Source organism: Aptenodytes patagonicus, chromosome 14, assembly GCF_965638725.1.
Source record: "Aptenodytes patagonicus chromosome 14, bAptPat1.pri.cur, whole genome shotgun sequence".
NCBI lineage: Eukaryota > Metazoa > Chordata > Aves > Sphenisciformes > Spheniscidae > Aptenodytes > Aptenodytes patagonicus.
The window spans coordinates 3,234,008-3,257,586 of record NC_134962.1 but is presented as its reverse complement, the minus strand read 5'-3'; the positions used below and the strand labels follow the sequence as shown (position 1 = coordinate 3,257,586).

General features: G+C 50.3%; 1 long non-coding RNA gene across 1 annotated transcript; it reads right to left on the bottom strand.

Moving 5' to 3' along the window:
- Positions 1-9,106: 9,106 nt before the first annotated feature.
- Positions 9,107-22,439, bottom strand: LOC143167110 (uncharacterized). The gene is made up of 2 exons (XR_012996500.1): positions 22,335-22,439; positions 9,107-12,477 (listed from the first exon to the last, which is right to left on the bottom strand). It is a non-coding gene; the product is annotated as an uncharacterized LOC143167110 (long non-coding RNA).
- Positions 22,440-23,579: the final 1,140 nt, after the last annotated feature.

Below are 23,579 nucleotides of genomic sequence, written 5' to 3'. Positions count from 1 at the left end.
CCCCGAGTACCAGGGTTTGCTCAGCCGGTGCCGGGCACATCCTCGCTACCTTTCCCCTCAATGCGTCTGGACTTTTCTGCCTAATACCAGCCCACAGAGCTTGTCTTTTTGCAGCCCACACCTTGCTAACCCTTTGCTGAAAGCAGCGGGATGAGTCTGTGCTTTGGATGAGGGCTGCCATCATCTTGTCTAACCTGAAGGAGCTCAAGCGTCTTTTACCTGCCTTAAATGAAAGGTGACAGCTATGTCCGCATCTTTGCTGCTCCCTTACCTGCTATCTCGGCCCACAGAAAGAACACACACGATTTCTTTTCACATAGGAGCCTAAATCACTTAGAAGCCAGACCTTGTTTTCTAGTAATTATTTATGCCCTGCTCTCTAGTAAAGAATAGATTGCACCGGTGGGATATTTTCAAAAGAAAGTTAAAAAAACAAAAAGCTGACAAATCATGTGTTTGTGCTTTGGACACAAAAAAGTAACGAACTACCGTGCGCCTCTGCCCGGTCTGATGCAGATGGAAACCCCGTCACGGGCCCTTGACCAGCTACCTCCAGTCAACACGTCTCACTTGCCTGGGAAGTGAAGGGAAATCTATTTTGTTTGTAATAAAGCTGATTATCATAGATAAATGTATCTAATTAGTCTCATTTGCTGACACACAAGCCTTTAATTGCAAGTTGAATAATTAGACATATCTGCATATGCAAATGAATAGGGTTATACTATGTCACTCTTAACATGATTTCTCTGGAGACGAATAGCTCTCTATATTTCAGGAGAGAATATGATATATTAATTTACGTAGACAAATAACTTTATTTAGAACGAGTCGCTCTCATGTTTGTTTATATAAAGCAATAAGAGAAGAAATAGAAGAGATTTTACGTGGAAGGAAACAGCTGGAAGATACTAATTTATGAGGGGGAAATCCTTGCAAGCCGTAATGCTTCTCCGCGGTGAGCGACGGGAGCAGGGAGCGTTCCCCCAGCAGAAACCTCCCGGCGGGGCTGGACAACCCCGCACAGCGGGGTCGGGAGCTGCGGAGCACGGCTGCGGCCTCGCTGGAACCACCGCTCCCGTCCCTTTCGCTCCCGCACATCCGACCATGCCAACCACCTTCCTTCTCGCTGGCATTTCTGCATCCCCCCCCCCCCCCTTTCTCCCCGCTGGCGGATACATGACGTGATGCTGAAACTGTTTGGCCTGTTGTTTTCCAACCAGATGGCCGCTGCAGCGCGAGCAATGGTCTGCAATTTTGGGCGGGTGCATGCCGGGATACGTAGCCCTCCTCCATCTGGATGCGAGGTGAATCCTAATCAGGCAGCGGGAAAGGGGGGCTGCTGGTCGCAGGCACCCCTGCTTTGGGCGAGGGGGACGGGGCAGCCGCTCGCTGGAGCACATGAGCCGGTTTCCATCGGGTTCCCAACGCTCCGCGTCGGAGCAAGACACTGCCAATGGGGCAGGAGTGGAAATCCCAGGCCGGTCACTGGGGGGGGCTGGGCAAAACTGCACGGGGGGATCAGCAGCAGCGAATAAAGCACTCGGGAGCGGTGATATTTCCCTGTCTGCCGGCAATAGCCCGGCCCCGGCCCGTTTTCCAGGTAATACCTAATACAGGGTGAAAATCCGCTCCGCACCCCGTCTTCTGCCCGAATAAAGAGCTAAACAATAACAGCAGCGGAGCGGGCTCTGCCCGCCCGCCCCTGCACAGCCGCATCCCCGCGGCGCTGCGGGCTGTGCCTGTCGCCGTCCCGCCGCAGCGGAGCGGCCCCCCCGCCCCGGCTCTGCCCGCTTCGGGGCTTTGCTGCCCCGGGGCCCATCCCCCGGCGGCTCCGCACGATCTCCGGAGGAGCCCCGGCAGCGGGACGTCCCCAGAGGAGCCGGGCTCGGTCCCCCCCCGGTCCCCCCTCGGTGCCCCCGCCCGGGCCGCTGCCTTCCCCCCGCCGTTGCCGCGGCAACCGCGGCCCGGGCCGGCTGCAGGGGGCGGGCGGCGCCGGCAGGGGGCAGCACCGGCACGGCCTGCCCGGGGCGGCGGGAGGGGCGGGGGGGACCGGGTGGGCGCGGGCAGGGTGCAGGCAGGGTGCGGGCTGTGCACAGGCGGATCGCGGTCTGGGTGCAGGCAGGGTGCGGGCAGGGTGCGGGCAGGGTGCGGGCTGTGCACAGGCGGATCGCGGTCTGGGTGCAGGCAGGGTGCGGGCAGGGTGCGGGCAGGGTGCGGGCTGTGCACAGGCGGATCGCGGTCTGGGTGCAGGCAGGGTGCAGGCAGGGTGCGGGCTGTGCACAGGCGGATCGCGGTCTGGGTGCAGGCAGGGTGCGGGCAGGGTGCGGGCAGGGTGCGGGCTGTGCACAGGCGGATCGCGGTCTGGGTGCAGGCAGGGTGCAGGCAGGGTGCGGGCTGTGCACAGGCGGATCGCGGTCTGGGTGCAGGCAGGGTGCGGGCAGGGTGCGGGCTGTGCACAGGCTGATTGATTGCGGTCTGGGTGCAGGCAGGATGCTGGTAGCGTGCAGGCAGGGTGCGGGCTGTGCACATGCTGATCACGGTCTGGGTGCAGGCAGGGTGCAGGCAGGGTGCGGGCTGTGCACAGGCTGATCACGGTCTGGGTGCAGGCAGGGTGCGGGCAGGGTGCAGGCAGGGTGCGGGCTGTGCACAGGCTGATCACGGTCTGGGTGCAGGCAGGGTGCAGGCAGGGTGCGGGCTGTGCACAGGCTGATCACGGTCTGGGTGCAGGCAGGGTGCAGGCAGGGTGAGGGCTGTGCACAGGCTGATCACGGTCTGGGTGCAGGCAGGGTGCAGGCAGGGTGCGGGCTGTGCACAGGCTGATCACGGTCTGGGTGCAGGCAGGGTGCAGGCAGGGTGCGGGCTGTGCACAGGCTGATTGCAAGCTGGGTGCAGGCAGGGGGCTGCCCTGCGCAGGGAAATGCCGTTCCAGGGCCTGGAGCGAGCCCCGGCTGCACGGGGTTAGTTTTCCATTTGCACCTACATCCCACTCGTGTCAGCCGGAGGTGGGTGGTGTTTTGCCCCACATCAGGAGTGTCTCTGCATGCCATGGTCACGGCAGTGGACAGACCGTTATTTGGGAGTTGGCTGGCGACAGGCTGCAATCCCCCATCTTATCCATGCAGCGAAGCAGGGGTTGTGGACAGGATTCCCATTCAGACCTCATATCCCTATGAGGAAGCCTAAATCATCTTCAGGATTTCTAAAACAGGCCTGATTCATTGGCTTGGCAGGATCCAATGATGCAACCTGCTTCTCATAATTTCTTAACTTCCTCCTCCATCCTCATTTTGAACTTTTAGTTCAAGCATCATAGTCTTAATTTAGGCTTAAGGGCATCCATCACGACACAGCTAGGGAAGCTCACAGAAAGATCGGTGTTCCCCTGGTCCGCCCCTCTGCCCAGCTGAGGCAATGGTCACATCTGCTGTCAGCCCGACTCAAACATGATATAACTGAGTTACTTAAATATGTTCATGGATAAACTGGATGTTGGTTAACTCACACTTTACTAGTAAAATACAGCTATGAGCTAAGGAAAACCGCGGTGAACATCTGCGCTCTTAGTACAGACTAGTACAACACCCTCAATGCTATACAAACAGTGTTTCTTTAATCTGACTCATATAGGCTTTGCGAGAAGAGAAAGATGGGAAAAATGGCTGATAAGGCACCCAGACCTCTGTGATAGATTTTCTAAGCAAATTGCCAGATGGTCTCACTAAGGTGCTGTGTCATGCCACAAAGTTTTAGGATTCCCACGACCAAAAACCTCCCCAGGCCCTTAAAGACATTCGGGGTGTGCTGGCGCTGCGGGGGTTAACCGGCAGAGAGGGTGGAATCTGCATAAGGCTGATTTGGGGAAAAAAATAATGAAATGCAGCTTAGCTGAAATCACGGCTGAGTGGGATTTGGTGAATGACATCTCTGAAGGGAAACCTGCCCTAGATAGGAGCTGCGGCGTTGTGTAAGGGGCATCTTGCTGGAAGCCAGCAAGGTCTCTAATTCACACGCAGAAACATCCCTCCGTGAGATTTGGGTTATTTATTGCTTCCCGGCTCAGCTCTTTCTGCTTTTCCCTTATCCCACTGCCTGCAGGCAGGGTGCAGGAGGGTGACGGGTGGCCGCCGGGGCTGCCCGCGGGTGCTGGTGCCCGGCCCTGGCCACCGTAACGCCGCAATGTGATCTTGCGTGGGGCCACTCACCCCAAGGCTATATCGAAGTTGCACTAATTTGCCTCAATGATCAGCTCAAAATGAGCCTTTTCCCACTGCATTATTATTATTATTATTATTATTATTATTATTATTATTATTATTGAATATTTCTACACAGCAGCATCTGGGAGCTGCATCCAGCCCCGGTCTGTTCTGTGCAATCAAATCCTCTTGCCGCTGCAGCAAGGTTTTCAATATAAAAGAAGCTCCATATGACGGATCCCTTCCCTTGCTCCAGAAACTATTTTCTGCAGGGGTGGATGTGTGTTGGGAACCACCCTGCGTTTCTCCCCCGAATTTGGGGGGCAGGGGTGGCTCGAGGTGCCCCAGCTCCCACCGAGTCCTATTGCTGCGTCCCCCCGAGCAGCAACACCCCGACAGCAAACTCCTCCACGGATCTTTGAGCCGATGCAATTATGCAGGTGCATTTCTGTAGCCCTTCCTGGGACAGCTCGGTCCCCCGCTCACACTTTTCTAATGACACCTTGAGTCCTTACAGGCTTTCCTGCTGTGCGTGTGGCTGTGTACGTACATGTATTTCTGCGCACACCCCCCCCAAATACGGTATTTTTTGGAAAGGCGATGTCACAGTGTCATGACGCTTTGCTAAAACCCATCAAGTTGTCATTCCCGTTAATGCCTTCTTAATCCCAGTGACTTGGTGAAGAGTGATCAGACCGCACCCTTGGCTTCGGAAAAGCTGTGGGGCTCTTTTCCCTAATTCGTGGTTTTATTCTTCCTATCCGGGTGCCGCATTTTAAGGCAGGTTGCAGCTCAGCATCACCCTTTTTATTCTCTCTAACAGTTTCTTTGCCTCGTGACAACACGGAGCTTTCACAGCACAAACAAGTCAAGGAATAGATGAATTTCCTCAGCTATGAAATAAGTAAAGCAGATGATTGAATAAAGTTTCTTTTCCCCACCTGGTTCAGCAGCTCTGTCTTGCTGTACTACATTTCCTAACTCCTGGCCTCTGCAACTCTCTTGCCCAGACCTGCGAACCCTCCCCAGCGGGTCATGCTGTTGGGTTTCCTCTGCCATTGCAAACCTGACCTTTTTACATAGGGCCAAACGCTGCTCTCAATTCCCCGGGTTAATCTGGATTAAATCCCCGGGATTAACTGGATTTAACCCTGCGCTGGCTGAGCGGCTGTGTGCAGCCCTGACCGGCGGCGTTGCCTGGAGTCTACTGGGCTCCGCGTCCTCGCCAGGAGCCACGTGTTGGGTAAAGAGATGCTCCCAGAAAAGACCAAACAACCATCTCATGCTCCGTAGGCAACGGCAGGCCAGCCACCTCCTGGTGAAAAGCTGGAGGGGATCCATCGGAAATCCCGCAGAGGCTTCCCTGCCCTCCCCTGCCCTCCCTGGGGTGGGGGCACAGGGTTTCGTTTCAGTGGTTTTCTCTTGGGAGCCTGGGTGAAATATTCAGGCTCTTTGTTTGGCCAAAACCAGGCTGAAAAGCCTGTGCGAGGAAGATGCCTATAGCCATGGATTTTCTACCTGCTGGATATTTTCTAGGACTCATGAACGAGGGGAGGTTCTGCCTCCACAGGACCCGGGCGAGAAGCTCATCCTGCCCCTGACTCTGCATCCTCCTGAAAGCCTTTTCATCATCACGTGAGGATGCCATGACTCGGGCTGGGTGCTGGAGGACGGAGCGCGTGAAGTGTGGCGCAAGGATGACTCCGGTCCTGCCAGCCTTGGATGGGCGCGATGGCTGGGGGACGTGGGCTCTCTCGCCCTCCGCCTCGTGCGCACTCTGCCGTGCTGCTTCCCTCCCGTTTGCGTCTCTACCTGATACTCCCCGGTTGGGCTCGCGATGGAGTGAGTCCCCTTTTGCTCTCCCTGTGTGTAATCGAGGGAGAAACGCTCACCTCTCGCTCCCCAAAGCCCCCTCCGTCTCCTCCGCCGGCAGACCTCTTCCCCCCCCCCCCCCCCGCCACCGGCTGCCTTGCAAAGGAGGCTGATGGAAAAAGAGAGCAGCAAACCCCAAAGATGTGTCATTGTGCTAAGTGCTTTCAAACCTTGCAGGATGTCACTGTGTCACAATTTCAGTTCATTAGGCAGCGCAGGGAAGACGCTGTGACATCAAAGCACTCCTTTTCCCTATAGAAACGGGAGCAGCTCTTTTGATCTCAGCCCCCAGTATCCCCCCCAGATTCATATTTACTTGTACAACCCAAACCTACGGGGGATCCTGCGCTTGATTCCGCCATATGTTCTGGGGCGGTTTTCGTTGCTTCCCTGGTTTTCTTTGGGAGGCGGTTCGGCGGCGGGGGGAGGAGTAAGCAGTAATTTTTATACGTTTATTTATTTCCACGCTACCCTCTGCTCCTCGGGCACAGCAGGGGAGGGCACCCAACCTATTTCGTGTCAACCAGTCGCTTTGAAGCTTGCCACAATCAAACGCTTTTATTTTGGGGGAACCCGGCCAGCTGTTTGTTTGCTTCCCTGCTTTATATTGATTCAAGGAGATAATCTCCCAGGCCCCACGTGCTTAATCTGTGAGCTGCTAATGTTGCATGAGATATCGAAATGGTCCCTTCTCCCCTGGATTGCTGGGGTATTTATAGCTTAATGCAGAGGTTTACAGCGTAACGCTCATTTTCAGAGCAGCAGAGGATACACACGTGTGTCTAATAGCACAAACTGCTGTTGACTTTAGTGGGGATATTGTAACTCTGCTTCAGTGCCGAAAGGTGACCGTGTACTTTATATTGTAGGAATATTCTGATACCATTTGGTTCCTAGCGAGTCGTTAGGATGTCCAACATCAGGGTTCAGCTGCCGTCTGCATCCGAGCAAGAGCAACGGGTGCTCCCTGAGATACCAAAACACCGGGCATGAACTCAGGACGGGGAAAAACTCGGCACAAGAGTGAGCCCCGACTTCTGTGTGCGAAAAGAGGGACCACAGCTCGAAGCCAATTGGAGCAGGATCTGGCTCTCACTGTGTTAGCATCTGACAAAATGGAGTGGAAATGAATTCAATTCAGAGACATCTAATTTCATGAGAGACTCTCTAAGAATAATTCTGCTGCAGATGCTTAAAATGATTTCAACATGAAAAGCAGGAAAGACAGAGAAGATGATAGAAAATGACTACAGAATTTATACCTTCCCCTCCTTCGTTTAAGCCCTGCACATCCTGCGCGTGTCCTGGCATGAAAGCTGAAGAAAACCGCGGTGCAAACGAAACAATTTCTTCTATGTTTTTATCGCCCTGAAACAAAGAGATGGCCACTGAAGGTGTATGTAGCCACCTGTCCTGGACCCACAGGGACCAGTCCAGGGGGAAAATTGGTGGGTTTTTTAAATGAAGTTTTTTAACAACGTTTTAAGTGCTGCTTACGGAGTGAAAAAAGGCAATATTTAAATCGCGTGCTCTGGATATCAGTCATTCACACCATCCTGGGGTGCTCTAGATGATACTTCTGTGCCCTAAGTGGTGTTTGGGAAGCCAGATCTCAAAAGCCCTGACACAGCGACTGTCTCTGATAAGAACACATGACCACTATTCTCTCTCTCTTTTTTTTTTTTTTAAACTGTATTTTTCCTTCCTGCTGTTTAGGGGGTTTAAACAGCCTTGATTTTCTGTGGCTAACAACACACCCCATATGCTATTTATCTTGTCAGAACTCTCTCCCTCTGCCCTCAGCTCCCATTTTGTTCTCATTAATAGTGATTATGAAAAATGGGGCTAAATACTTACTTTCATATGATTTATCCAAATGTTGAACTGCGTAATTGGAGAAGCTAAGACATTATCCCTTCAGATTCTGTCAAGACTCAATTTCTGCATTTGATTTAATTTTTAGACTCATGACCCATAACAGTACATATATTTATTGCCTTTATGGCGGCTTGGCTGAACAATATATCTATCAGTCAGAAGCGGGAAGCTGCATATTATTTATAAGAATTTAAATAGTTAGTGGTTTTTAAGAACACTTGTCCTTAGCATGCAGTTATTAACACAGGGCCCCTAGACACAACAAAATTGAAAGTCAGCTGGAAGGAATGCCCTTATAATGAAGATATTTAATAACTGGCATCCGACTCTGATTTTCCTTTCGGTGACAGAAGTGACGCATGAGCAAAGGCAGGGGAGCGCTTTGCACTGCAGAAACCTCGCCTGCCCTCTTCCAGGGCCTGATCCAGCGGCTCCCTCCCCTTCCACTTGCCACTGGAAATTGCTCGTGTATAAAAGGCACCCGTGCACGGACACGCAAAATTTGGTCCTGCCTTTTTGAGCTCCCACCCAGAGCTGTGCACACACATGCGCTTGCACGCACGGCGCTTACGGGAGCGTGCGTTGCCGCCTCGCAGCGATTTTGTGCATCCTTCTCCCCCTTTCTAATCCATCATTTCTATGCCTGATTTCGCAAATCACTTTTGCATGGCTTTGGCCCTGATGGCCAGCTGCATGCAAATGCTTAGCTGCAGTGAAGTGTCTCGATCGTACGGGTTGTCAACACGCAACTCGAATCGAAACCGAGACTCCTCTCGGCTTCAAAGCCCGGTTTGCTGGGGTAAGGGCGGCCAGCGCGGATCAGCAAGCTAAGTAACAAAGCGTCGCAGAAACTCAAACCCACCGTCACGTGCGCGTCGCCGACAATACCACCCCGCTTCCAAAATCAACACTGACACAGTGTTGAAATTGTTAATAAAACAAGTAATCAAGCTGCTAATATCTGCAAGCACCATTTTGGAAAAAAAGATAATAGAGCAACCATCAGGGAGTATAGTTAATGTATAAAACAATTACTGTAGTCAGATGCTTAAATAAGAGCCATGGTGGTAACAAATGCATTACTGTACAGAGGAGCAGTTTACGGTACACATGATATTTTATTTGTGATGCCAGAATGGAAAAGAATAACTCTAAGATGAAGCTGATGCATTTATCACCAAATTTTCTGCAGCAGCCTTTTTCCTTGGCATGAAACCTGCCAACACACGTGTGCACACGGATACGGTTTTAACTTAGTATTATTTGTTGTAGAAACTAATGCAATTATCTAAAGCACACTCATTTACTGCCAGCTAGTTCATGTCAGTGGTCGTCTTTATTTTAAATACAAATGCAGTAATCAGTCAGGAGAGCTCTCTTTTAAGTAGACCTTTTAAACAAAAGCTTCCCATTGCCATTTTTGATAAGGATCTAACCGCTAATCTTTTATTTTGCAGCCAGCCCTGAGACTTGGGCATGGCTTTTCCCTCCTTGAGAGACTCTTGCGGGGAACAATAAGAATATTGATTTTGTTTTTTTTCTTTTTAGACTCGTAATACCGCAATGATTTTTTTCTCCCCTTTATTTTCTCTAGCATTCGGTGGGTTTTGACCAGCTTTAATTGCTACAAAGCTCTCCTATTTTCTGTTGTTAGCGCTAAATCCGTAACCTGCTCTCTGCTGCGGTTAGGACTTCTCATTGTCTCTTTAATCCCAGTTCCTCTGTTGTGCATCTTCCTCTGCGAGGAGCAAAAAATGCCTGGAGAACCCCAAAGCTCAGAGAAAAAACATCAAGAACGTAGAGAAAAGGGCTGGCTGGGGCATCCTGCTTAAACACCTACGGAGCAGCGTGTTTGCTGGGAGGGGGTTGCTAAGAAGGAGTTTTGCTGGTTTTAGTTTAAGGCTGAACGTAAGAGTGGAAGTACCTCGAATGGCTTAACTGACGTGCCTTGGGTTTGGTCGGAAAGATTTCTGTCTGTGCAGCCATCCGACCTGATTGGGAGAAAAAGAGAAGTGTCATCACCAATAATTTTTTAATTAAACTTCACCTTTTACAAATTCAAATTTCTATTTATGATTTTTTTTCCCTGTAGTGAACTCAGCTCAATTTTTTTAATGTGTACAAGGTATTTTTGTTTTTTCCCCACCTTTAATTTCAAAAAGTTTAAAAAAAAAGTAAAAATTCAAAATACACTATCAGCTTTAATAACCACGTTATCTCTCTGGTTTTGATTTTATGCCGTATTCTGCATGTTAGTAGAACTCAAAGCCAGCAAAACTACTCTATACCTCCATTAAAAAAAAATGGAGACGGTGATCTACTGCACAGTTCCTTCTGTTGTATTATAGACCGAGCAATGACAACAACCGTACTTCAGGTTATCTGGCACTTCACATTAAAACTCAGCTTTACGTCGTTTAAAATTTTGACTACTTTTAGCCCAAAGTTTAAACAGAAACAATAGATGCATTTTTCGGAATAAGATCAGTGAAAATCAGAAAGGTCTGTCCAATAAATAACTATTTTCGGAGCCTGGCGCCCGCTGCACTTGCTGGGTGTTTTCCCCGCGTGTTGGGATTTGCAAAGGGCCGTGTGCTGTTTCCCATCGACTTCCATGAACTTTGCATTTATCCATTCCTCTAGTGCTCTCCGGTTCCTGTGGGAAATATCTTTAACGCTGGAAATCCTGAGGTTAACTAGCTACAAATGGTATTTAGTTATTAAAAGCACTGGCCGGTCTCGAGGCCGAGCAAGGATGGGTTTCTCGTCCAGGAGATCCAGGGCTTCGCCTGGGGAAACGGGATCAGCCAAAGCCAAAGGGTCCCATCCATTCCCGGGCAGCATCACCAGCTCCGCTTCGATGGTATCGGGGACGCAGGAGACCTCAGCCCCTCGTCCCAGTGTCCTTTGCTACGGTGGCCGGCACATCGCGATTGCTATCATTAGGTTTTTTAAATTATATCGCTTGTCTTCTTTTTTATGGTCAGACAGGCAACCGTCAGCATCAATTACGAGAGTTAATAGTGATGTCCTCTTAAAAGAGGTTTAAATATTAAAGTGAAAAGGGACTTGCTCTGGGCTTCATCTCTTTGTGGTGTTCGTCAATAAAACCTTAACTCGCAAAACAGTTGTCACAGTGATTTTTTGTGCCTTGCGCTGACATGACGCCTGAGCGGCAAACGTCGCTGGAATTTTTCAAATGAGCAAACTGCACTTATTAATTATGCTAATAATGACGACTCAAGATAGCTGCCTGGAGGAAGACAATAGCTGAAACTTGCTCCTCGTAAAAGGGGCAGTGGAGGAGCCGTTGCCTTTGTCGTATTTAGAGGCTGGATGCAGGGGAAAAAAATCTTCCTCCGCTTCTCGGGAAAAAGCCATTCACACATATAAACCAGAAACCTCGATATGCAAATCTTTATTTTAACCACCATGCTATTTATTGATTTTTCCCTGCAATTACGCAGCGCTGTATTTATTTGCGTCAGTGCTCTGCTGTGCCATATATTAAACCTCCCTTCGTCCAGTGGTGGCTCTTTAGAAAAATGCTTCTGATTTCCCCTCAGAGTATGAGGTCAATAGGCCATAACTTATGATTTTGAACCTATAGCCAGACCTAATTTATGGATCATTTCTGGTTTCTTGTGTTTAACTGTTTCTGGGAGAGGGTTTCATCAGAGAGACGGAGCGGATCCGTTGTGCACAGCTGAGATCCAGGCTTTAGGGGCGACAGACGTATGGACTGTAGTAAAGCTCAATGCAATGCTATAGCTAATTCAGATCTGCTTCCCTATAAATTATGTATAGTTCTTTTGAAAAATGTTTGTACTTCCTAATATAGCTCTAGATTATCTCACTAAAGCAAGGGAAATCTTGTTAAGAGAAAGTCAGTTCTCACGTATCAGAAATTAATTTTCATTTGCTAAGCGTTTAGTTCTCAAATTCTGTTTATCAGACTAATATTGACAAAATATGGATTTGCTTTTCTCACTCTCTAACAACTTTGGCAATATTTGCCATGGACAAAAGGTTAAGGTTTTACATTACAATACATAAACACTAAAAAAAATTCTCCTGATCTCCAGCCAGATCGCAGCTTGCATTGCCCGGCATCTGGTGCAGCTCTCGCGGTGGGTCGTGCAGCGCGATGCGGTGGTCGGCAGGATCAGCAAAGGGGTTGCCGAGTCGGGTTTCGCTCGCCGTACGAGCGTTTTGAACAGCGCACGCCGTTTGCTCTGACTCAAACCGGCTCAGGGTGCTTAGGCAAGGGCCGATCCCCCATTTCAGCAGATTTTGGATCAGACGCAGAGAAAGCTCTGTCTGTAAATCGCTGCGGAGGCCGTGGGGACAGCACAGGCTGCCTGTGCGGAAGAAAGCGTCTGAAGCCGGCCGGGACAGGGGCTGTGGCACGCTGCATGCATCAGTTCATTTTTGACTTAACTGCCTCAGCAGCTCTTGGGAGCGATCCCCTTGTGCTTTACATCGCCAAAACCATCTGCTAGAGTTGTGCCTTGAATCGCCTGGTCCTCTAGAGGCAGCAGGGAGAAAAAAGGCAAAGTGAAATTCTTCCATGCAAAGAAATAAAAAAAAAAAAAAAAAAAAAAATTTTAAAACTGTAACCCATTCAATCCTGACTGAAGCTTTTGCAACCCCAACCCAGGTCAGGCAGAGGCTGGATTGGACCCATCCTTCAGGAACCCGCTGATGGTCGCGGGTGCCCTGAGGTTAGCCAGGTGCCTGGAGGGTATATTGCACATGCCAGGGAACGAATAAGCGGCAGTGTCAAAAGCTACTGATGAGGTCCGGATATGAACTGGTGCCAGGCGCTGCCATCAGCAGCACTGCAGCGTCGGGCTGTGTCAGCACGGAGCTTGCCATGATAACCTTCAATGCTGCGTACGCGCCCGGGCACGGGGGATCTCAGGAAACCCGGCAAGAAAAATGCCATGGGAAGTCCAGATCGAGGACTGAGCTGCTCCTCTCTCCCTGGGGCATGGGCTGAGCATCCTGGGCTGCCCGCGATGCTGCAGGGGCAGCTGCACACGTGCAACGAGCGCGTGAGTGCTCATGCCCGCTCACGGCAGGCTCTGACCCCCCACAGCACCTAGGCACCACGAGGTGGGTTGGAGACAAACCCGCAGCCTTTAATTCTGGATTTATGGCTGCTACCGATCCTAAGCTAACCTTTCACCACTACAGTGTCTGAATGCAACTTTGGGGATTAATAAACGGGAAAAGTCGGGACCTTAACTGTCAGGAATATAGTAGATGTGCCCGGCACTAAAACCAACAGCCATAAACCATGGAGGAATCCACTTCACCTAAAGAAAAACCAGCTACCTGGTGTATAGGGTTAACAGCATCACGCCAACGTGCTGAGAGACTGCAGCCATCGCTACAGGCTCTGCCGCGCAGCCTCTGCGTAGCAGGATCCCAAGGAGTTAAAACGAAGCAAACCTCCTCATGCATTTTATGTCACAACTCCCCCTTTTTTGTCTGTGTGTGTGTGACCAAGCCAAGTTCTTTTTTAGCTCTACCCTTTTGAAAACTGCTGGTTACAGATAAATTAAAATGCCAGAACTGAAATTGCCCACGTTAGCCCCTAAGGGAGCCTGCACTGTCATCTTTCATTAGATGCTGATAGACCAAAAAGCCCAAGGCAAAGTGAAAGCTGGTTCCTAAGAAAGGGCTGGGAGCCAGGAGCTGCATCTCGCTGCTGTAATCTTGCATCTCTGTCCTTTTAAGTTTAAGCTGAGCAATGCTTTCTTGGACATGTCTGTTTTCATACTGCAAATTTCAGTCTTAAAATCAACAGCAAATATGAGCAGGGTATTCCACAGAGTCCTAAATTGTCAAGACAAGCCAATGCATTTTCTCAGAGCAATCTGATGGTTTTGTCTGGTGTCAGCCCTTACATCCTCCAGTGCAGATGATCTGTTTGGACGGTTTAATAACGAGCTGTTTAGAAATGTGACTGCTATTCTTTTTTTAAAAAATAGAGTCACATAATCTTTCAGCAACAAAGGTGGGATTTTCCCAATACTTCTTCCATCCTCTTGAAGGAGGGATGGTGGCTTTGTGAAGTGCCACACAGAGGTGAAATGGTCTAGTCTAAGGAAAAAAAAAAAAAAAAGTCTAAAATTATGCCTGCACAAGGAGCTTAATAAACCATAAAGGCCAGTGGCTTTCCAGTATCCTTTCACTTTGTGTTTGAATTAGAGATGTGCTTTGACTTAGAAAAACGGGGCTAGTCCTCGGTGCGCGTAGGCGCTCGGCGGCAGGGCAGGCTGCTCGCTGGGCTGCGGGCAGGAGCCTCCGAAAGGAGCAAAACCCCAAATCCGATTCCCTACGGGCAACTCGAACTGCACTTTGCTGTTGTGCCCAAAGGATAACAACTTCCTCGTGTACCCAGGAGAGTGAATGGGTGAGGAAGAGGAGGCTCTCGGACATCACCCCTGTGTCACCTTATCCCTACAAAACTCTGCTGAGGAAATCAAGCTGGAAAACCATACTGGGCTGCCTGGCTATTGTAACCTTTGGATGGACGGCCACCATGAAGTTCAGCAGCAGGTGGCTGAATATGGTATTTTTTAAGGTATGCAAAAGTGTTGAAAGCCTGGAGAAGCCAGCCCAGTTGTTTTTGCTCATCTGTCACTCTAGGCAGTGAAATAATTTACTCCATTTCCATCCACCTTCTTCTATTTATTTGTATTGAGTTATGATGGGGAAAGGAACCGTCTTAGATGTCTCTTACTTTCCTGGAGTCAGCAAGGCTTTAGTTTTCAGACCATTATATCTCTGTGCTCCTAATCTCAGTGTTTTTTTTTTCCTAGCTGCTCCTGAATTAACTTTTATTCTGTGTATACAACACAAAGCAAACAACTGCACAGCAAAGTCCAGCGCGCTTTTCTCTCTGCGGCAGGTAGGACCACTTCACTGGATGACATCCACAATTGATTGAGTATATGAAACCATAACACAAAGCAAAGAAAACTGGAAAATATATTGTCCCAAAAGTTATTGGGCAAGGCCGTGGGGAATTAATTCTCACTGCACTACAACTCCAATAATAATGAGCTGCACTTAGCAAAAGTAAATACCTGTGACAACTCCATGTAGGTGCACAGGGCTCGGGCTGCCGCGCTGTGTCAGCCATTGCTGGACACCTCGAGATCACGAAGTAAGGGGAAGTGTTTTGACTTTAGTTCTGGGGAGTTTCTGCTATATCTGAGCAATTCACTGGAAGGCATTGTGGTAGGGGTGGTATGAGAGGTCTTAGCAAGGACAAACTTTTTTGCGATGCAATAACTTGGCATTTTGGCTATAGATTTTCTTTCACTGCATCCCAAAGACTTGCTTCAAACATGCAATGAGGAAGGTACTTCCATGGTCTTCACTGAACAGCACCGCCACTGCTCCACCTTCCCAATTTCACTCCTTCTCACTTTTTAAATAAATTTATGCTCATATGCCGCAGATGAAGTTTCACCTATCCCGCCTGCTGCCAGAGGCTACTCATTTGGGATAAAGCAGAGGTTTAATCTCACGTGCGTGATCTAAATAAAATCAGAAGAGTGAAAAGAAGCAGGTCAGACTTTGGCTCTCATTTTGCTCTCTCCTGACTCTGTGGATATTTTTTGCAGACTGTGATTCATCTGGAGGGGTGGTGAAGGGTGTGCGTGCACCCAACAAGCCTTAGTGATGCCCAGCGAGGATGGAGCCGCATCTCCTTGTCTGGCTCTTCCAGCCCTCCGGCATCCACGCTACATTCAAAGGACATGCAAAAAAACCAACCAAGCCTCCAAGCCTTTCCAAAAGGAGCCTGGGAACAGCCGTCAGGCAGCAATGGTGCCTGACACGGTGCAAATCGGGGCGCTTTCTCCCACTGGTGTGCAGAGACGGGTGCTCTAAAGAAGCTGCTTTGGCCACGGAGCAAAGGTTGCGGCAGCAGAAGCTGCGGGGTTGCAAGAATTTGGTCTAAAATCAGAAACGCCATTTAGTTTCCTGACTTACAAAAGAGGATAATCACATTCCCTTTACATGGGTATCATGCCGTTTAATTAGTAAATGATTAATTTGTTAATGATTTCCCTGGCATGGAAAGCACTACTGAACAGCTTCTTTCCCCAGCCATGTAAATCTGCAGCAGAAGGGAGGTACATCTGCACCTTCTCAGGGCCGTGTTTGGTTACTCCCCCCTTCCTCTGCTGCTCTGCCCAGACCTATTCACTCGGTAGATGCAGCGAGTGAAACGCAGCTCTGGGAACCCGTTCCCGCAGCACCTCTGCATTGAGGCATGAGAGATTTCTGTGAAGCGGAGCCACATCATTGCCCTCTCTGAAGCGAAAAGAGAGAAGATGTTTTCTTAGAGCTGGACGAGAGCTGGGAACTGAGTATCAGCTCTCCTGGCATTCACCGTTGCACCTTACTCAGAGCCACCTGCAGAAGATAGACATTTGCATGGCAAATGTAAACATTAACCATATCATTCTGCTCTATAAACGCTCAAATATCTCAAATTCTGTTTTATTCACAATTTCAGCAAATAAGATTATCAGTGAAAAGAGAAGGAAGCAGAAATGAATTGCAGCCTTGCTTAAGAAAAGGGAGAGAGACCCATTTAAACCAATTTCTCCAATCAAGCAGAAAGGCTGTTTGAAAAACAGATCAAAACAAGCCTAGTTTCCTTGCAAAGGGAGTTGATCAGAATGGCATTTTCCATGAAAAGGGTTCGAGAGGGACCTTGGGGAGGCTGGGGATGATTCTCCAGGGCGGTTTGCACCTTCGTAGCACACGCTGCAGCGTTCCCATCCCCTGGTGCGGCTGCTTCTCCACCTTCCTCTGGCTCCCAAGGGGTTAGTTTGCTACAGAGACAGATGAAAAACTCCAGAAAGGTTTCCCTTTTCCTGACCCTGCTCCAAAGCTTCCCTGACCAAGATGAATCTGCTCCCTGGCCTCTGGGAGCATCCCAGGTTTCAGGCAGCTCGGTGGTAGCAGAGGTACGGCTCACGCCTGTCCTCTGCTGTGGGTCCTGCCCTTTTAATTCTTGTGAGCAGCTTATCTGCCTTTCCTTATCTCAATCCTTTCCTTCTTCACGATGCCCTTCTTACCCTAACTTCCCTGCCACCCTTTTCCCCAGCCCAGCTAAACCTCCCTGGGGAGGGGCTGCCCCTTTTATAGCTTTTTGCCTGAAGCCACATGACTCCCAAGCAAGTGCTTTTTTTAGGGCTCTTGACTTTAAAAAGCTCCAGTTTTGGAGCTCAATGGTGAAATATAACTGACATCAGCATTGTGGCACCGGAAAAAAACCTGCTACAAGTGCGAGCGGAGCTGGACCCCTCGGATCTTGAGTGGCTTCATATTCCTTCGGATAGCTTAACACACAAATACACTGCCTGTTACGTGCAAAGCCATGTATTCAGCTCTCTGCAAGCTGGTGAGATTGGCTTAAAAATAATGAGGTTTAAAAATAGAGTGAAATACATTTTGGGCAACTTTCATCTGCTCCTTGGCTTTGGAGTGGTTTTCAGTTTGGCTCTGGGGACCACTTCAATCCCATTTCCAAGTTCTTCTCTGTACCCTGGAGGGCCAGACATCTACTTGAAGAAATCAAATCAAATCTGAGATTGCCAGAAACCCCACAAAAAGACTGATGGATTTTAAACCAAACAAAATCTTCACTCCAAATGGAAGCCCAGTCCAGCCTGACAACAAAAATCACAAGTTGGCAGTGCAGCCCTCCTAGCGAGGCGTCCTGGCTGATTAGTGCTGCTGCCTCATTAACATGCACACTGTAATCTCATTTGCTCCAGGATTGCTTTGATGTTAATTCCAGCGTTTTGGTGCAGTGTGGTACTGCACTCTGTGTTTCTGGGCTAGCATCCCTCTCTTCTGCAGCCCAAGCCTTTTCTTTCTCTTGAGTCTACCCTTGCTGTGGCCACTAAAGCACCGGCCACCTTCACCCTCCCAGCTTGCGGCTTTGCCCCCTACCTTGCAGTCTGGCCCCGTGCTGTGCTCTGCTTTCCATGTAATTTTATCTTCCTGTAATTTTTCAGCCATCCTTTCATATATTTTTTCAAACTATGTGCACCTTTTTCCCAAGCCCCATGACTCCTAGGTAGGATGTTCAGCCATGAAGGTTGTCTAGTTTGGGGACGAGGCAATGAAACCTCGATCCGTCCTGCTCTCTGGGTTTGCTATGTGGCTCATGAACAAACCCGCTCAACCTCGCTCCCGCAGCCCGGCCAGGCTGTGCTGCCACCTTTCACCGTGACGGCGGGGACAGCTTCGGAGTGGAGAGGACGGACAGACGGCATCCTCACAAGGACGCCTGCCGAGCCCTGGTCTCTCCAACCACACTCTGTTCCTGGGGCTATTTTTATGGCTAGAGGAGAAGGGCTGCGGGATGTCCAGTCGGAGCAGGAGCTCTGAACTGGCTGCCATCTGCCCGCCAGCCCAGGAGAAACGTGCCTGCTGCCCGTGCAGCTGCACCCAGCCGCGGGGGCACGGCGGCCAGATGGGTCAGTGCCCGCAGCCCCGGGTGCTGGGGTGCTGGGCACGGTCTCCACGCGCTCAGGGGCAGCAAGTCCCGTGTCTCCAGAAAGCGCTGCGCTCGGTGTGTGCGTGCACAGCCGTGCACACGCATTGTCTATAGGTGCTCCTGGGGACCGCGTACCCCAAATGCCTTGCACCCCCTGGGAAACACTGGCCCCCTCCTCCTGGGTGGCCCCAAGCTGGAGCATGGGAAATCAGCACGAGAAGCCCCCGAGTGCACACAGAGCAGTAAATCCCGTTTACTCCAATGAGAAAATAAATGCAATGGTGCAGCATGGACAAGGGCATCAGGCAGATGTCCAGCGAGGCGGGGGAAGAAAGTTTAATGCATGTCGTTACGGGGAGCTGAGTTATCAAGAGAGCCAGATGTGTGGCCAGGGTCGGCTGGGGCTGGAGATGCCGTAAAGAGGTTTTGTTCAAAGCAGGATGGGGACTTCACCTCCCTGCAAAATCAATCATTTACACACTTCTCAAATGTGGCTTCCAGATATCCCGGGCGTTTATGGTTGTGAGGGCTCAGAGCTACCTCAAAACATGGGCAGGCCAGAAAAGCGAGTCTGCTTTATTGTCTGGGAGATCAATGACTTTAATAATTAGCATCTTACTTACACATGATTTCTGCACTCAATTTGAATCTTAATTAGAGATGGAGAGGGGGATTTAGAAACCGTGATGTAGCACAACGCCGTGAGTGTCTCCTGCCTGCTCGGAGGAGGAGACCCTGCAGTGGGGCCCATGACAAACCTGCTGCAGCATCGGGGACTTCACCCTGCTGCTTGCTGGGGAGCACTCAGTCCCTCTGGGGAGGACAGCAGTGCTGGAGGGTCCCACAGCCAAGTCCCCTACATACATACTGCCCCAAAGCACAGCTCCAGCCTGCAAAGACAGGGGCTGGCCGAAGGGTAACACACCTTGGATGCCCACCCGATGCGTGTCCCCAGCTCGCAGGTGCCACGTGTCACCAACACCTTCTGCTAAAGGGAGACGTGACCAGCCCTGGGGCCACGTCTCCTCGCAGGACAGGCTGCAGGGGGCACGGAGAAGTTCTGGATGCGGCTGAGGCTAAGGGTGCTGTTCAGACCCGGCGCCTGCCTGAAGCGCTCCACAGCTGTAAAAATCTATTGCAATTTAGGGACCAAGAAAGGGATCGAGGGGCTGTCAGCGCAGGCAGGCAGCTTTAAACCTCAGCCTACATGTCTTTACACAGGGACGTGCATTAAAAAAATGCGAAGCATTTGAAGCCCACCATTTTAATTAAACTGATTTAACATCCGAGCTTGCGAGGGGCGCGGGGCTGGCAAACACAAAGGAGCCGCACAATCACTTTGGCTCCATTGTTGACGGGCTTTTGCTCTCTGTTTGTACAATAACCTATTGAACTTTTCCAGCCTGTAATTCAATACAGAATAGATCCTTGCAGGAGGCTTTTTTGGCAGGGAGCACTGAAGGCCTTGAATCAATTTCACTTTTCCAGCATGGCTGTTTAATGTATTGATACCAGGTGGAAAAAGAAAAAAAAAAGAGAAAAAAAACCCGGAATCAATGTTACTTTTATTTGTCCTAGCTGAAGCCTTTTGGGTCCGTTCTTTGTGACACTGATACCATGCGGCGTGTGGCTATTGTCCCACCTTCAACCAGGAAAAGCAAAGACTGTTAATGCGAAACAAGGCGGGTTTTTTTCTCGGTAATACTTCCTGGTTTTGCAAAGGCTTAAAACCTTTTATAGGAAAAGTCCAGCAATCACACCGCTGCATGGCTTAGCTGGTTGTTCTAGTGATACTGAGACAATACTGTGTAACGCCTGGGTCTCTGGATGCGCAGCCAAGGCGGTGCTCAGGATCAGGCATCGCCCCATCGCTCGGGCACACGCCTGGAGCTGAGCACAGCGTCACTCCAGACAGGGCTCTTCCAGGTCCTCTTTGAGGACCTGGTTTAGAAACAACCCAGGGAGCTGCTGCCGTGGTCTGGCAGCACAGCTGGATCTGGCTCTACGAGGGACCTGTGCTGCATCACCAGCAGGACACCCTCATCCTACGCATCCTGGGCAGCAGCACAGGTATGTCTGTGCAGCCTCAGAGCAAGTGCAAGAGGAGCGAAAGCATCATCACGGCTGCGGCCGAGCCTGGGGTGGGCTCGGTGGCACAGTGCAGCCCACCACCGCCCTTCCACGTGGAAGGAGGAGGAGTGGGAAGGAGCTGGGGGATGTCCACAGTTTGGGTAACACTGCAGGAGAGCGCAGGCTCCAGAGCAGGGGATGCGTGTGGCACACCAGAAGCACTCCCAAAAGGCAAGGCTGTTAATTGTTACTTAAGCAATCTAGCTGTTTCCAGATTGCCCGGGGTGAAGCAGCGGCAGTGGAAGGTGTCTTACTGCTAGAGTGAGAAGTGGCATCGTCGGGGCCCCTCTTTGCTGGGAAACTTTTGCTGGGAGTGTGAAGGAGAGTTGTGGGCTGCCCCAGGGCCGCCAGTGTGATGTGCAAACGTGAAGCACCTGGGAGACAAACCAGAGAAACCAGCCGAAAGTGAGTGCGCAGAGGGAAAAAAAATCCCTTTTGGCTTAAGCCAAACTTCCAGACAAAACCAGGGAGGAGGACTGGGATGGGTCAGACCCACCCTGGGCTCCCAGGCATCCCTGCTGAGCCGGCGTGCCTTTTCCAGCCCCAGAAGAGGGGCATTTCCCTGCTTTTCCCCCATCCCAGCCCTCCCCGAGCCACGCTGCATACAGAGGGTCTGGCCTCCATCCTATGTGATATATATGTACGTGCACCAACATAATACGATACATATGAACACGCACACGTAGAGTTAGGGGATGTTCTTGGTGACAACTGCCAGTTTTCCTAAGGAAAGGAAAGGCTGGATTTCACAAACCCTTAAGTGATGTAAAAGCACAAATCCTGCTGACTTACACTTTCAGAGTATTCTTCTGTTAGGATTTACCCCAAATGAAGAGGAGACTGATACTGCAGCAGTTAATTACGGGAAACAGGACAACTGCTTTGAACGGAGTTTCACTAGCTGAAGATCTGCCCCAAAGATTTAGTCTTGGGTTTAAAAGGCAGCTGCTTGAGGGCCAGACAGAGCTTTCTGCCCTGCCATTTATCGAGGGGAGAGAGGGTAAAACACGTGCCTTAAATATATATATTTAAGTATGCATCGCAAGGTGTATGCGCCTCCTTGTCTGATTAGAAACCCAAGCCGTCCGATACTACTGTAGCGAGTCCTGCCAAAGGGAGCTGGGAAACAAAGTCAATGCTTATAATTAGGTGCTGCAGTGTAAATCTAATCTTCATTTAGAGCAATTTCTGAAAGACAAAGAAAAATCCACCTGACGAGGTGTTGGTGAACCATACGACATGCCTGCAAATCAAAGCCCCACATCTCGAAACTTAGCTGGAAAGGGGAAATAAATGGCAGGGGAGCGGACGACGAGGTGGCACACACCTTGCGGGAGCCGTCCCCAGGCAGGATGAGGCCAGTGCGGATTAAATGCCCAGGAGCATCGCCCATCCGCACAGCCCCCTCCCCGCCGCACACCGCCACGCACAGGCGATGTACGCCTGACCCTCAGCATCCCCTTACTCCCTTCCCTCCCCCCCCAACTTGTAAATCAGAGCAGAATTAATTCAGGCGCCGCATTTTATTTGATAAACGTCAAAATATGTAAATACCGGGCTCTCTTCCTACAGTCGCTAAAACAAATGGAAAACACATTTATTAGCATAGAGATGAGTTTAATCAAATCAGCGGCGAGTACAAATTAGCCACAGGAAACGTAATGAGCTGGGAATTAATTAGCAGCATAATGGTAATAACTTTGCCTGCTGATTACCTTGCGGCCATGGCTCTCCCCCAGGGCTTTCCATGGGTTCTCCAACAGCTGATCTTTTCTGTTGCAGGAGCCCCTGAACTGGAACAGCATGGCCGACAGCTCCTGTGCAACAGACTGGAGGAGGGGAGGGAGACGGAGTGAGGGAGGGGAAAAAAAAAAAAAAGCCATGTGAGAGATCCACCGCCTTTACCTCCCCAAGCCACAAGCTTGTTTCTTTACCTATTGCTCTCCCGGTTCGTCCTGCCGGGCTGAACATTCCCCTGTCCCTGCCTGGCTCTGGTGCGGTGCATGGGGATGCTGCCCTCGTGGGTGGTGGGTTGGGTGGGACATCTGGGTCACCTTCGCCGATTGAGTATTGCCTCCCTGGCCGGGTACCTGGCACAGTTCAGAGCCCCGACAGCAGCCACCCTGCGCCCCAGGGTTATTTCAGTGCTTTCATCATCGTGCTGCAGGGGGGTGATGCTGGATCTGACTTGTCCGAAAATAAATATCCAGGGGGGGTTTTGGATAGGGGCTGAAGTTGCCTTGGGAAGGGCAGGAGCGGGGTGACCCCCGGAGACTCAGCTGGCTTTTTTGAGGAGCTGATGTTGCATGAGAAAGGGACAATTGGTGCTCCAGGGGCTTTGTAAAGCGCTGGGCTTGTAAATTAACTATTTGACAACAACAGTGATGGAGAACAGTGGGGGGCAGGGGCTGGATGGGGGAAAGGGGCAGTTTCTCTTCTTGATTTATTTGTATTCCTTCTGCAGTGCCTCTCCTCCTAACACCTGAGCCGTCCAAAATAACCCGCGCAGAGGGTTAACTTCCAGTGCCGGAGCTAAAAGCACTTCATAAGCCTTAATGAATCAAGCTGTGCAACAGCCCTGCGAGGAATTATTATTCCCAATGGTGCAGGAAGGTTAAGGGAAAAACGCTCACATTTGGGGGCCTCCATTTAGATGCTCCAGTCCATCCTTGTGCACCTTCACACAGCAGCCTCCCATTCAAGTGACTGAGTCCAAACTTGAGAAGTTAAAAAAAAATAAAGCTAAGTTAAAAAAATAAGCCAGGCCACGCGTTGAGGTGCTTTAGCAGGGATTTGCGGGAGAATTAACTGAGCATCTAAGTTTAAAATGTAATTCAAAGTGACTTCTGGAAATCATATGGATGCTGAAAAGTGGGAGCACTGCTCCCAGATCGCTGGTACCTGCAGAGCCTTTTTTTTCCTCTCTGCTTTGGATAGGTGGCTCCAGCCTGCAAAAATGC